The following is a 12002-nucleotide window of genomic DNA, read 5'->3' as shown; positions in this document are numbered from 1 at the left end:
AGGGCAAGGAACACATCCTGTGGGTTATTACAATGAAAATATATAGCACAGAGCTTGTCGTGTAGTAGGCATGCTCTGAATAATGTAGCAACACTTATATTGCATTTCAACTAGATAAGCTAAGCACTGGACATGAACACACACACATATTCACATGCTAATTTATTCATCACGGCATTGTTGTATTTCTATTTTTTGACTAGGCCAATATTCCAGATAAAGAAACTGAAATTTTCTGGCAGAAACACTGCCCCTTGGAACATTCTTTTAAAACACTTCTGGAGAAATTTGTGCTTGGTAATTGCATTGTCATTCTTTTTGTTGGAAATAGCAAAATCTCAACTTAGATGAAGTTAATAAACATGATAATTAATTGGCTTATAAATCCTGAATCATCAAAGGGAAGTTTTGCATTGAATCACTTATGGATCTAAGTGCTTAATTTTTTCATTTAAAAATTAAATGCAGGAATTCCCGTCGTGGCTCAGTGGTTAACGAATCTGACTAGCAACCATGAAGTTGCGGGTTCGATCCCTGGCCTTGCTCAGTGGGTTAAGGATCCGGCATTGCTATGAGCCACAGTGTAGGTTGCAGACGTGGCTCAGATCCCTCATTGCTGTGGCTGTGGTATAGGCTGGCAGCTGCAGCTCCGATTGGAACTGGGAACCTAGCCTGGGAACCTCCATATGCCGCGGGAGCAGCCTAAGAAATGGCAAAAAGACAAAAAAAAAAAAAAAAAATTAAATGCAGCTCTTCTTCATCTGCTCACCACCTTACTCTGCTTTCTGTTCAGGTAAGTTCATTGGTAGCTGGCTCTCTTTCACTCTTTGTGGTCTTAAAAAAATTCCTTACATTTATAAGCTCCAAAAGCTCTCTTCACCAGTAATGTCAGAAGGAAATAATGCAGATTGCACAGAGTTACCATGAAATTCCTGGGAAAAGCTTTGCATCAATTGCTTATCAATGAACCATGAAAAATGAATTTTGTGGAACTTTGGTGAAGTAAAATTCCAAGTCCCATTTTTGGAACCCAGAGGTGTGATCAGACTCACCTGAAAATTAAAAAAGGGGGAAAGATGCTGGCCTGATCAAAAAACATCATGTGTAATAAACATTACAAGCTTAGTTTGAAAAATATTCTTTTATTTTTATTTTTCATTACTGCTGATTTACAATGTTTCTTCAATTTCTGTTGTACAGCAAAATGATGCAATCACACACAGTTCCTTGTTATGCACAGTAGGAGCCCATTGCCCATCCATTCTAAACATTACAGTTTGCATCCACCAATCCAAAACTCCCCTTCCATCCATATCTCCCCCCTCGCCCCAGCAACCACAAGCCTGCTCTCCTTGTCCATGACCTATTTCTATTCTATAGATCATCTGTGATATTTTTTGATTCCACATATAAATGATATCATATAGTATTTGTCTTTCTCTTTCTGACTTACTTCACTTAATTTGAGAATCCTTAGTTCCACCCTGTTGCTGCAAATGGCATTATTTTGTCATTTTTTATGGCTGAGTAGTATTCCATTGTATATATGTACCACATCTTCTTAATCCATTCATCTGTTGATGGTAAAAATACTCATGGTTATCAAATAAAACGTTCTCAAATCTCCCTTTTCTTTCCAATATCAGTGTCAAGCAGATGATTTTCTCAATTGCACAGGGCCATTTATTAAGTTGTCTTCTTTTGTGTGGACATGGAGATGTCATAGTCAAATCACGGGGAAGTAATACTTCTTTAACACTGTAAGTGACATTATCCTTCATGCATCCAGAGCCATTCAGAGGTACAAAATTGGATTAACTTCCAACTTTTCTACCTTTTAACCAGAAGCCTGAAAAATGTCATTCATCCAATTCAAATCTATTTAATTCACCAAATATTTTCTGAATGCTTAAAATGAGGCAGATATCAAACACCTAGATATTATCATTGCAGCTGAAGGTAAAAAAAATATATAAACTATTTTAAAGCCCTAGCCTGAAAAATCTAACAAATAAAACAAACTACAAAAATAAAACCTAGCTATAATACAGCAAGTACTATACTAGACACATTTTTTTTTTTTTTTTTTTTTTTTTTTTTTTTTTTTTTTTTAGCTAACAAAGAACTGAGTGTGTAGCTAGAGTAGCTAGTTCTGTTTGAGGTAGTCCTGGTCAGGAAATCCTTTTACAGTGGTGTGGACTTTTAATATAAGGCTTAAAATTAAGTAATTTTGTATTTTTAAATTTTGCATTGTTTTAATTAGGATATGAAGAGAAAGGACTTTAAGAAAAGCAAACAGCATACATAGTACCTTGAGATATAAAATCTCATAACTTCTTATAGAATATTCTACTATAAATAAAGAGGAATGTGCAGCAGGAAGTTAAGTGGGAACCATGGGTGAAACCCCATCTATACTGTACTTAGGTCTTCATGGTTTTTGTTTTCTTGTTGTCAATGAGTCTTGATTAGAGATAGTAGTCCTAGACAGGTGCTTGGCAAAATAAAAGGATGCACATGAAATCTGCTTAAGTTGTTTTACTTAATTAAGATAAAGAAGAAAGGAAATAGGGAGGGAGAGAAGGAGAGAGGAAAAAAGAGAGATAGATTTAGTTTTTTTAATATTGACATTATTATTGTATTTATTCAAATTCTTTGAAATTAAGAGAGGAACTTCTGCTTTTATATGCAGAAATAAAGCCTTCTACTCACTGAAATTCCTGTGAAAACATGTCAGAATGAGCATGAAGTCTGTATTACTTTGGAAAACCCTGCCCCTTACTTGTGTGTTCCACCTTGATGTTTGTTGGAGAAATCAATTATAAACTGGATAATTTGGATATATATTAGCTTTCTTAACAACTAAGACTAATGAAAAAAATATAAGTGAAATAACTTCTAATAACTCAGTTTCTAATAGTGGAGTTAATAATATTATGATAAAATGGGTAAGTTCCCAAGTACTCTGACCTAAGTATTGCCCTTGTGGTAAGCAGCCTCCAAAAGAGCCTCAATAATCCCCATCTACTGATACTTACAAATTTAGGTAATGCTCTCCCCTTCAGTAGGAACTGGAACTAGTGATTTGATTACAGTAAATAAAATATGATAAAAACGATGGGATGCCCTTTCTGAGATTGATTTACATTAAAACTGAGACTTTTGTTTTGCTGTCTCTCAGTTTTCATTTGTGAGAGAAATATCTGCCATGTTTTTTAAAAACAAATGAAATATATTTGACAGGTAACATTGTATAATTTTAAAGAATACAATGTGTTGATTTGATCCACTTATATATTGCAATATGATTATCATCATAGATTTAGCTAATAATACCTTTATTACCTCACAGCATTTCCTTTTTATGGTGAGAACAAAGGAGATCTAGCCTCTTAGAAACTCTGAAGTATATAGTTTACAGAATTGTTGACTACAATCTTGCCTTTCAGGGACACTCATATGCCAATAGCCAGTGAGGACAGCAATGGCTTCAAGCTCAATTGTGGTTCCTCCCTCAGCTGAGTTTTGAGATGACTGCAAGCCCTGAGTAAAAAACTAATTTCTGGCTTTGGACAAGATCTTGAACTAGATGAGCCTGAATTCTTGATTTACAGAAATTGTGAAATTATGTTTGCTGTTTTAAACCACTATAAGTTTATGGGAATATATTACATAGCAGTAGACAATTAACATACGCTTCTTCTGAGATGCCAAATGGCCCTTATTGCTCTTTTTTTTTTTTTCCCTCAGCCACAATTTCGTGGTTTACCCATTTGCTCCTGGAACAGAACTAGGAGGGGTCCACACTATACAAACCTGGTATCAAACTTACAATCAGACAGTGGCAAGAAATATTTGGATGCCGATGTCAGGAATGACTTTGAACAATGCCAACCTCAGAAGGTTATTAGGAAGAGGGGGCTCAAAATCCTACATTTGGAGGGTTGAATGCCTTTTCCTTCTAAGAAACTTAGGATGTGATTTTCTTTAAATTCTATCATGTAGATCTTTTCTAATAGATTTCTGTGGCAGCCAACATAAGCAATTATCAGTCTCCTGATTTTAACTGCTCTAATGGGAGGGGGTATGCGTCAGCTTGCTAGGACTGCCATAACAATATCCCACAGACTTTGTGGCTTAAACAAGAGAAATGTATTTTATCTCAGTTTTGAAGGTCATAAGTCCAAATATCAAGGTGTCAGACCCTTTGGTTTCTTCTGCAGTCTCTCTCCTTGTCTTGCAGATGGCTGCCTTCTCTATGTGTCTGCACATGCTTGTCCCTGGTCTATATGCACATATCTGATGTCTTTCTCTCTGTGTGCTCTAATATCCTTTCCTGATAAAGACACCAGTCATACTGGCTGGATCTTGATGAGATTGTTTTACCTTAATCACCTCTTTGAAGTCCCGATCTCCTCATACAATCCCCATCTGAGATACTGGGGGTTAGAACTTAAAATTTTAGAGGTCATAGTGCAGTCTGTAAGAGGGTAACAGACAAAAATTCACTTGTTTGTTTGCTTCTTTGTTTTTAATTTCAGTAGTTGGGTCACACTAAGTCATTCAGGTCATATGCTTGACTCTGTGTTCTATAAAAAGGGAGAAATTGTAGTTCTACTTCAGACACACACGCTTAGTGTGCCTAACTTGGCAACTATCTTTATAGTGTAAAGAACTAATCACAGGTCAACTAGTCAACAAGCATTTATAGAGAACCAGTTGCTTCAAAGCACTTACCCAAACACTGTAGGCAGAGCAAATGCATTATCCTTTCTTTCTAAATAATCATTATTGAATTTTTTTTGACAAAACTGAGTTCCTAATACAGTTTTTAAAATTATTCTAATATGTTTGTGAGTCTGTATGTCTACATAACACAACACTTCTCAAAACAAATACATGCATCTCTTGTTTTTTATTTGGTATGAAACACATAATAAGTATACAAATCAAGAATTGTACATTTGTAGGAAAATTGTGTGCCTCATTTTCATCTTTTTTTAATTTTTAAAAAAATTCTTATGGCTGCACTTGTGGCATATGCAACTTCCTGGGCTTGGGGTCAAACATGAGCCACAGCTTCAGGCCTACACCACAGGCACAGCAACACTGGATCCAAGCCACATCTGTGACTTACTTATGACACAGTTTGTGGCAACAGGGGATTCTTAACCCATTGTGAAAGGCCAGGGATTGAACCTGTATCCTCAAAGAAACAGAGTTGTGTTCTTAACCTCCTGAAACACTGTGGAAGCTCCACACTCTTTTTATCTTGATTTAGGTTTTGAAATGGTTTGGGAGGTTAAAGAGATCTGGTTTCAGATTCTGGCTTGACTATTTGCTGGTTGTATGGTTTGTAGTAACTAATTCCATTTTTCTAAATATCACTGTCTTTGTCTTTAAAAGAGAAAAAAAATATTATGCCAAATTTGCAGGAGTTACAAATAGGAAAAAAAATTGTGAATATACTGAAAAGTGAATGAAGGTAGAAAAAAAGGTGAACAGATGGAAAATTGCTGAAAATAAAAATTGGCTATTTTTATAAGGCTATCTTTAAATTGTTTTGTAAAATACTGTACCTTGTGTTGTGGAAACTTATAACAATGTTATGAGACAAAATGAGCGAAAGAATGAAAAGCCTATTACTCTACTTTCCTAATAGAAATCCTGAAGCATTTTCTGTTCTCCAAGAAATATTGCCTTGATATGCTAAGTAGAGAAGCAATGTGTTTAAGAGTCATTAATCTCAATTAGCTTTATTTTCCAGCAGAAAGTTGTTCAAATGACCTTACCTATGCAAATTAGACCTAATTACTCCCAGTAAAGGAGCTAAGTTCAATTATCTGATATCTTGGAGTTCAGCCAGTGTATTTTGTCCCAAATATTTAAAACCTTCAGGAACTCACTTAACATCTCTTTTAACAATATGCCCTTTATGGCACCCAGAATCTAGAGAACTGGTGATATAACTTAATTTGTAACTTACTGTGTTTTGCCTCATCAACATATCTTAATCATGGCTTCACTTTAAGCTAAATTGGTATAATAAGAGGTCCTGCCAAAAGTAGCAGCACAAAATCACTTCAAATCTAGAAAATTATATAATGAAAAGCATATATGTGAGTGTCTTATGAAAAATAGTTTTAGAATTTCTAAAACCAATCATATTTTATTTTTCTAGCATCTTGCTGATTCTTAGTATCAGGGCACCATGGTTTGAGCTAGGGACAAACACTGAAGTCTTAAAATGTATACTACAGGTGTATACTTTTAAAAATGTTGGACATACATTTTGTGTGTGTGTGTGTGTGTGTGTGTGTTTAGGAAGTAGAAACTAAAAATAATTAAGTTCCTAGATGCCAAAAGTAGACATTCATGGCTTGACACCTAAGGCATGAGGTATCTGTAAGATACTAGCAGTATGAATTTTAACATTAGCCTTAGTTTTTCTTGTTTTTGAACTTGGGGCAAGAATAATGCCTAGCATTCAATCAGAATTAAAGGTGATATTTCATGTGGGGGGAGCGCTGCACCACAGCATATGGAGCTTCCCAGGCTAGGGGTCAAATGTGCCGCTGGCCTACACCACAGCCACAGCAACTTGGGATCCGAGCTGCATCTGCGATCTATACCACAACTCATAGCAATGCGGGATCCCCAATCCGCTGAGTGAGGCCACGGATCGAACCTGTATCCTCATGGATACCAGTCAGATTCTTTTCCGCTGCACCACAATGGGAACTCCTAGCACAATATTTTGTAGAGGAAGCAAATAACAAGTCATTATTATCACCGTGTTAGTTGACATCCTTCTCAGGGTCAGTGAGCACTTCGTTCTATGAAGCATATCCCAACTTGACATACAGTTAGTTGCTGGGCCTACTAAGAGTTCACCAAATACAAACATGTAAAATGTAAACTGACTCTTTTAGAACCATTTGATGTTTTAAGAACTCAGATGAAACAAAATTGCCAAAAATAAACAAAATCCTCTCAATTCCTTTAAGCCAATTTGGCATTGGTTTTATGAAATATTGACTATTGCAACATTGCCAAACCAATCAATAATTTTGCATGAAAAGATGTTGGCCCCCTCATCATTTTTCTCTTAAATCCAAGAATTGCTCATGTTGTACGGGAGATGCCAAATGCTTTATAATCAGCTTAGATTTCACTGCCCTAGGAATAATGCTGTTGTTGAGATTAGATACAATGAAATGCACTTCTGGAGAAGTTGTACTTTTTTGGATAAAATTGAGATTACAGCTAAAAGCTCTTAAAAGCTCTTAAATCTCTGCCATGTATCTGGATTATCAGTTTATGCCATCCTTTGGGATAGTAAAATAATAAAACTTTCTTTTTTTATAGCAAAAGAAACCTCATTATGAGTTTAATGTTATTTTGTGATAGACTGTTGTGATAGCTTACTGTGATAGACAGAGAGAAACACCCTCAGTAAAGAAAAATGCTCATACCTTAATTCTTACCAACCTTTGAATAGGGTTAGGCCACAGAAAGAACTTTGCAGCTGTAATTAGGGTTTTAGGACATTAAAATAGGGAGATTATCCTGGTGGGCCCAATCTTATAAGTCCTTAATATCCAAGAATTTTATCTGATGTCAAGCATAGGAGTCATGAGGCAGATGGAAAGATCAGAGAGTCAAAGAGAATAAGTCACTTGACCAGCTACGGCTGACTTTGAAGATTAAGGAAAATAGATATGAACCAAGAAATGCACGTAGGCTCTAGAAGCTGAGAATCATCCTGATACAACAGCCAAGAAATGGAAAGCTCAGTCTCACAACCCCAAAGAACCGAATTAGGCCACAAGTCTGAAAGAGCATGGAGAGGATTCCTCTACGGAGCCTCAACAAGGAAAACAGTTCTGCTGATACACTTGATCTCTTTCTTTGAACCCTGTAAGAGAGAACCAGCTGAGGTATGCTGTGCCCAGAGTTCTGACCTAACAATTGTATATTAAATGACTTACTGTTTTGAACTGCTGAATTTATGGCAAATTTTGTATGGCAAACATAGAAAATGACTTCATTTATTGCATGTCTTTCTCTTCTGCATCCATGATGCTGATACTTATGAAGCCAGTTAGATTTGGGGAGGAGAATGGAGACTTCCACTTCCATTTCATAACTGTCCTCTTTTCAATTGCTTTCTGAAATCCCTGCTTAAATTTGTTTTCCTTCTTGTTTTCAAAACATGGCATACATATTGCTGCTATTTATTACCTTTACAGTACTTGGGGCTGAACTCTTTAAGAAATAACATAGGTCAGAGCCATTTGATAAATCTCTATTATAATACATTTGCTTCTTAGAAGCATTTAATCCTAATATTAGCATATGCAGTGCAATTTGTGGCAGACAGACTCTAAATTGGCTTCCATCCTTCCAAATTCCAGGTATTCTTGTCCTCCTATTGTTCTTTTCCTGTGAGTTAGTGAGAACTGTGACTCACCTGTGACAAATAGAATATGATGAAGGTGGGTTGTATAAATACATTATATAGATTACAATATTGATTTTGCTAGGCAAGACTCTCTACCGGATTTTAAAAAGCAAGCAGACTCCTAAGTCTGTGTTAATAGTGTTATACAGCAATATATAACAAATACAACACCCTTACATAGATTAATAGTAATGTTAAATGATACCTATCATTGCTACTCAAAAGACACCAGAAGGTGAGGACCAACATAGGAATCCATCAGGAAAAATAATACCTCTTATCATGAATTTCAGTAAGTAACAGAGGTACTGCTCAATTTTTCCAAACATAATAATATTTGGGATATTTTGATATTCTTAGAAGCTTGTATACTTTTTACATTGAATCAGTAAAGAATTTTGTTTGGAATATGTTGTAAATGCCAGTAAGTTGTATGTTATTTGTTTATTTTTAGGGCAATACCCAGGGCATATGGAAGTTCCCAGGCATTGGAGCTGCAGCTGCCAGCCTATGCCACAGCCATAGAAATGTGGGACCTACACAAAACGCTTCTGTGACCTACACCACAGTTCACAGCAATGCCAGATCCTTAACTCAGTCAGCAAGGCCAAGGACCAAACCTGTATGCTCGTGGATACTAGTGGACTCCTCACCGCTGAACCACAGAGGAACTCCAAAGTCCTAGTAAGTCTTAATGGAGTCTCTAGGGCCATTTAGTAGCTTGGACTTAAGACTTTACAAAGCAGATTGAATTGCTTTGTAATAAAAGGGTCAGAAATAACAGGGTCAAACATTAGAAAAAGGAAAAAAAGACCCAGGGTTAGGGAATGGAGGGGCCTTGGGAAAAATATACCTAATGATAGATTTTAAGTAAAACTATATGCACTTTTTTTACTCCAAAAATCTTTAGAAAAGCTTTCAAAAACAATGGTAATCTGGATGTGATTTGAGATTGTTTTGCAATAAGTTATTGAAGATGTTGAATTTATATCAGGGATATCTTGGAACTCAATGAATCCCCAAAGGCATTACATTTTACTTTTTTTTTCTTTGATGATTAATAACTAATGACATTTAAACTAATAATGATGCATCCTAGTAGTATATTTAATATCCTAGTATATTAAGAATAAGAAGACCACATGTTGAGAGTTATCTAGTCTATTTAATAGGTTATATTCAAGTTAAATAATATCCCTGAGCCTGGTTTGACTAATGCATGGAAACACAGACACAATATTAGCTTTATTAGATTATTGTAACTTGAGATGAAATGACACTAAAAAGTATGTAAAACAAAATCATGATTAGTGCAATTAACTTGAATTCACCTTGATTATCAATATCCTTAGCATATAAAGTAATTTATTTTGAATTAAAATTTTTAAAGTGTTTCATGTGTAGTGTTATCAGGAGACATGATTAAGAAGTAAATTGTTAAACTGAGAAAATGCCTTGCCATTTAATATTAGATAATGTACAAAATCAACTTGCAAAGTAGTTGCTAAATAGAATATCATTTGCCATTATACATCTTGAAAGTGAAAAAGATTTATGTACCATCAAATTTGTACTTTAAAAAAGGTAAAAACTTACAGTTAACCATTTTTATGCATAGGAAAATATCATGATTTGGGGCATAAAGTGAAAAAAAGACATGCTTCTATTCTTCTGCTACACTATGTGTTGAATTTTGTATGCTTCTACTTTATACAATGTTGGAAGGATATTACCAAGAGTGAACTTTTGCAGTGGTAAAAACATTTCATGTGTTAATTACAGTGGTAGTTAACCACTATATATTTGTGAAAACTCACCAAATTATAGTCATAAAATCTTAAATTTTATTATATGTAAGTTATACTTCACTATAGCTAGTTTTTTAAAAAAATGTAAGTGTTCTCAGCATTGTCCCCAAAATGAGAAACACCAAGTTCAGTTAGTGTATTTATTTCTGCTTAATAATGTTAGTCAGTTTTCTTGTTTAGTTCTTTTATTTGCATGTGTTAATCAAAATTAATATTAAATAGAATAATGAAGTAGAAAGGAGGAAAGTATGCAGACACTATATTTACACTTGTTACTTTTTTTTTTTTCATTAATCATTCCATGTTACCTTTCCCTTCAACCAGCAGCTAAGTTCGTTAAAATTCTTTACCTGGTAGGTTAAATTAAAACTTCATACTAAAAGGAGCTGAATCTTAGTGGCTCTGCCTGTATTGGAATGCTATGATATTCCTTTTAATTTACCCTTGAATATAGAACTATTAAGAAGAGCCTCAAGAGAATTCCTTTGGTTTCAGACACACTCTTCATAATTTTTTTTTTTTTGGCTACGATGTGCAGTAGCTTGATGTGGGATCTCAGTTCCTAGGCTAGGGACTGAACCCAGGTTTCAGAGGTGGACACACTGAATCCTAACTACTAGGCCACCAGGGAACTCTCCCATAACATTTTAAAGTAATTGTCTTTTAGTTCCAATATATGTGTATTTCTGGGTCGATTTCTATTAATTTTTTAAATTTTTCTTAACATTTTCTTGAGGTATATTGATATACAAAAACTATGGATATTTAATATACACAATTTAATATAGAGTCATGCATATATCCATGAAACAATTATTATAAAGTAATTGACATATCATTACCTCCAAAAGTTTCCTGTGCCCCTCTTTTTTACAGTAAGAACACTTGAGACCTACCCTCATAATAAAATTTGAAGTGCATAATACCTATTGTTGACTAGAGGCACAATGCTGTACAGCTGCTCTCTAGATCTAATTCTTCCTGCATAACTGAAACTTTATCCTCATTCAACAGCTCCGCAGTCACTCTTACCTCCTCCTCTCCTTGGCCTTTTTTTTTCTTCCTATTGCTCATGCCTTTTTTTTCCTGTTTATTCATATGCAAAGTAATATGTATGTAAGACATTGTGGCTGCTCCATTTTTCAGTTTTAATTCGTGTTTTCTTCTTCAAAGGCAATGTTGAGATTGTTTTGATAGGATGTTTATTTGCAAGTGATTAATATTGAACCTATTGAGGCTTAGTTTCAGATTTGTTGGGAGGTCTAGACAGCCCTTACTAAAGGGGTAGGATGACCTTACTCATGGTAGATAGACTTTCAGGTACCTCACCTGAATATCTGGAGAGTTTAACAAGGTTTTTCTGCTTGATAGAACTTTATTATCTATAAGAATCCTCCTGGAGTTCCCACTGTGGCTCAGTGGGTTAAGAACCTGACAAAGCATCAATAAGGACACAATTCCTGGCCTTGCTCAGTGGGTTAAGGATCAAGCATTGCCACAAGCTGCAGTGTAGGAAACAGACGGGACTAAGATCCTGTTTTGCTGTGAATGTGGCATAGGTTGGCAGCTGCAGCTCTGATTCAAACCTTAGCCTGGGATCTTTCATATGCCTCAGGCACAGCCCTAAAAAGAAACAAACAAAAAGTCTCTTCCTATCACTGATATCCATCTTCAGCCCACAATCTGCAGTGTGTTTTCTCTTCTACAGCCTATGAAGTATTGACTTCATC

General features: G+C 35.3%; 2 long non-coding RNA genes across 2 annotated transcripts in view; one reads left to right on the top strand and one right to left on the bottom strand.

The window, feature by feature from the left end:
• The window catches only part of LOC110262221 (uncharacterized), a 423273-nt gene that overhangs the window by 347946 nt on the left and 63325 nt on the right, over positions 1-12002 (top strand). The gene's annotated exons all lie outside the window — the stretch shown is intronic.
• The window catches only part of LOC110255423 (uncharacterized), a 211610-nt gene continuing 206608 nt past the window's right edge, over positions 7001-12002 (bottom strand). The window contains exon 4 of the long non-coding RNA XR_014815094.1: positions 7001-8473. This is a non-coding gene — a long non-coding RNA (uncharacterized LOC110255423). The remainder of the gene's footprint in view (positions 8474-12002) is intronic.

Source organism: Sus scrofa, chromosome 9 (assembly GCF_054392235.1).
Source record: "Sus scrofa isolate SSC_HxYL_T2T_F1_AM1 chromosome 9, Sscrofa_HxYL_maternal_Yorkshire_Landrace_v2.0, whole genome shotgun sequence".
NCBI lineage: Eukaryota > Metazoa > Chordata > Mammalia > Artiodactyla > Suidae > Sus > Sus scrofa.
Note: the sequence above shows the minus strand (reverse complement) of the source record. Positions and strands in the feature narration are given on the sequence as shown.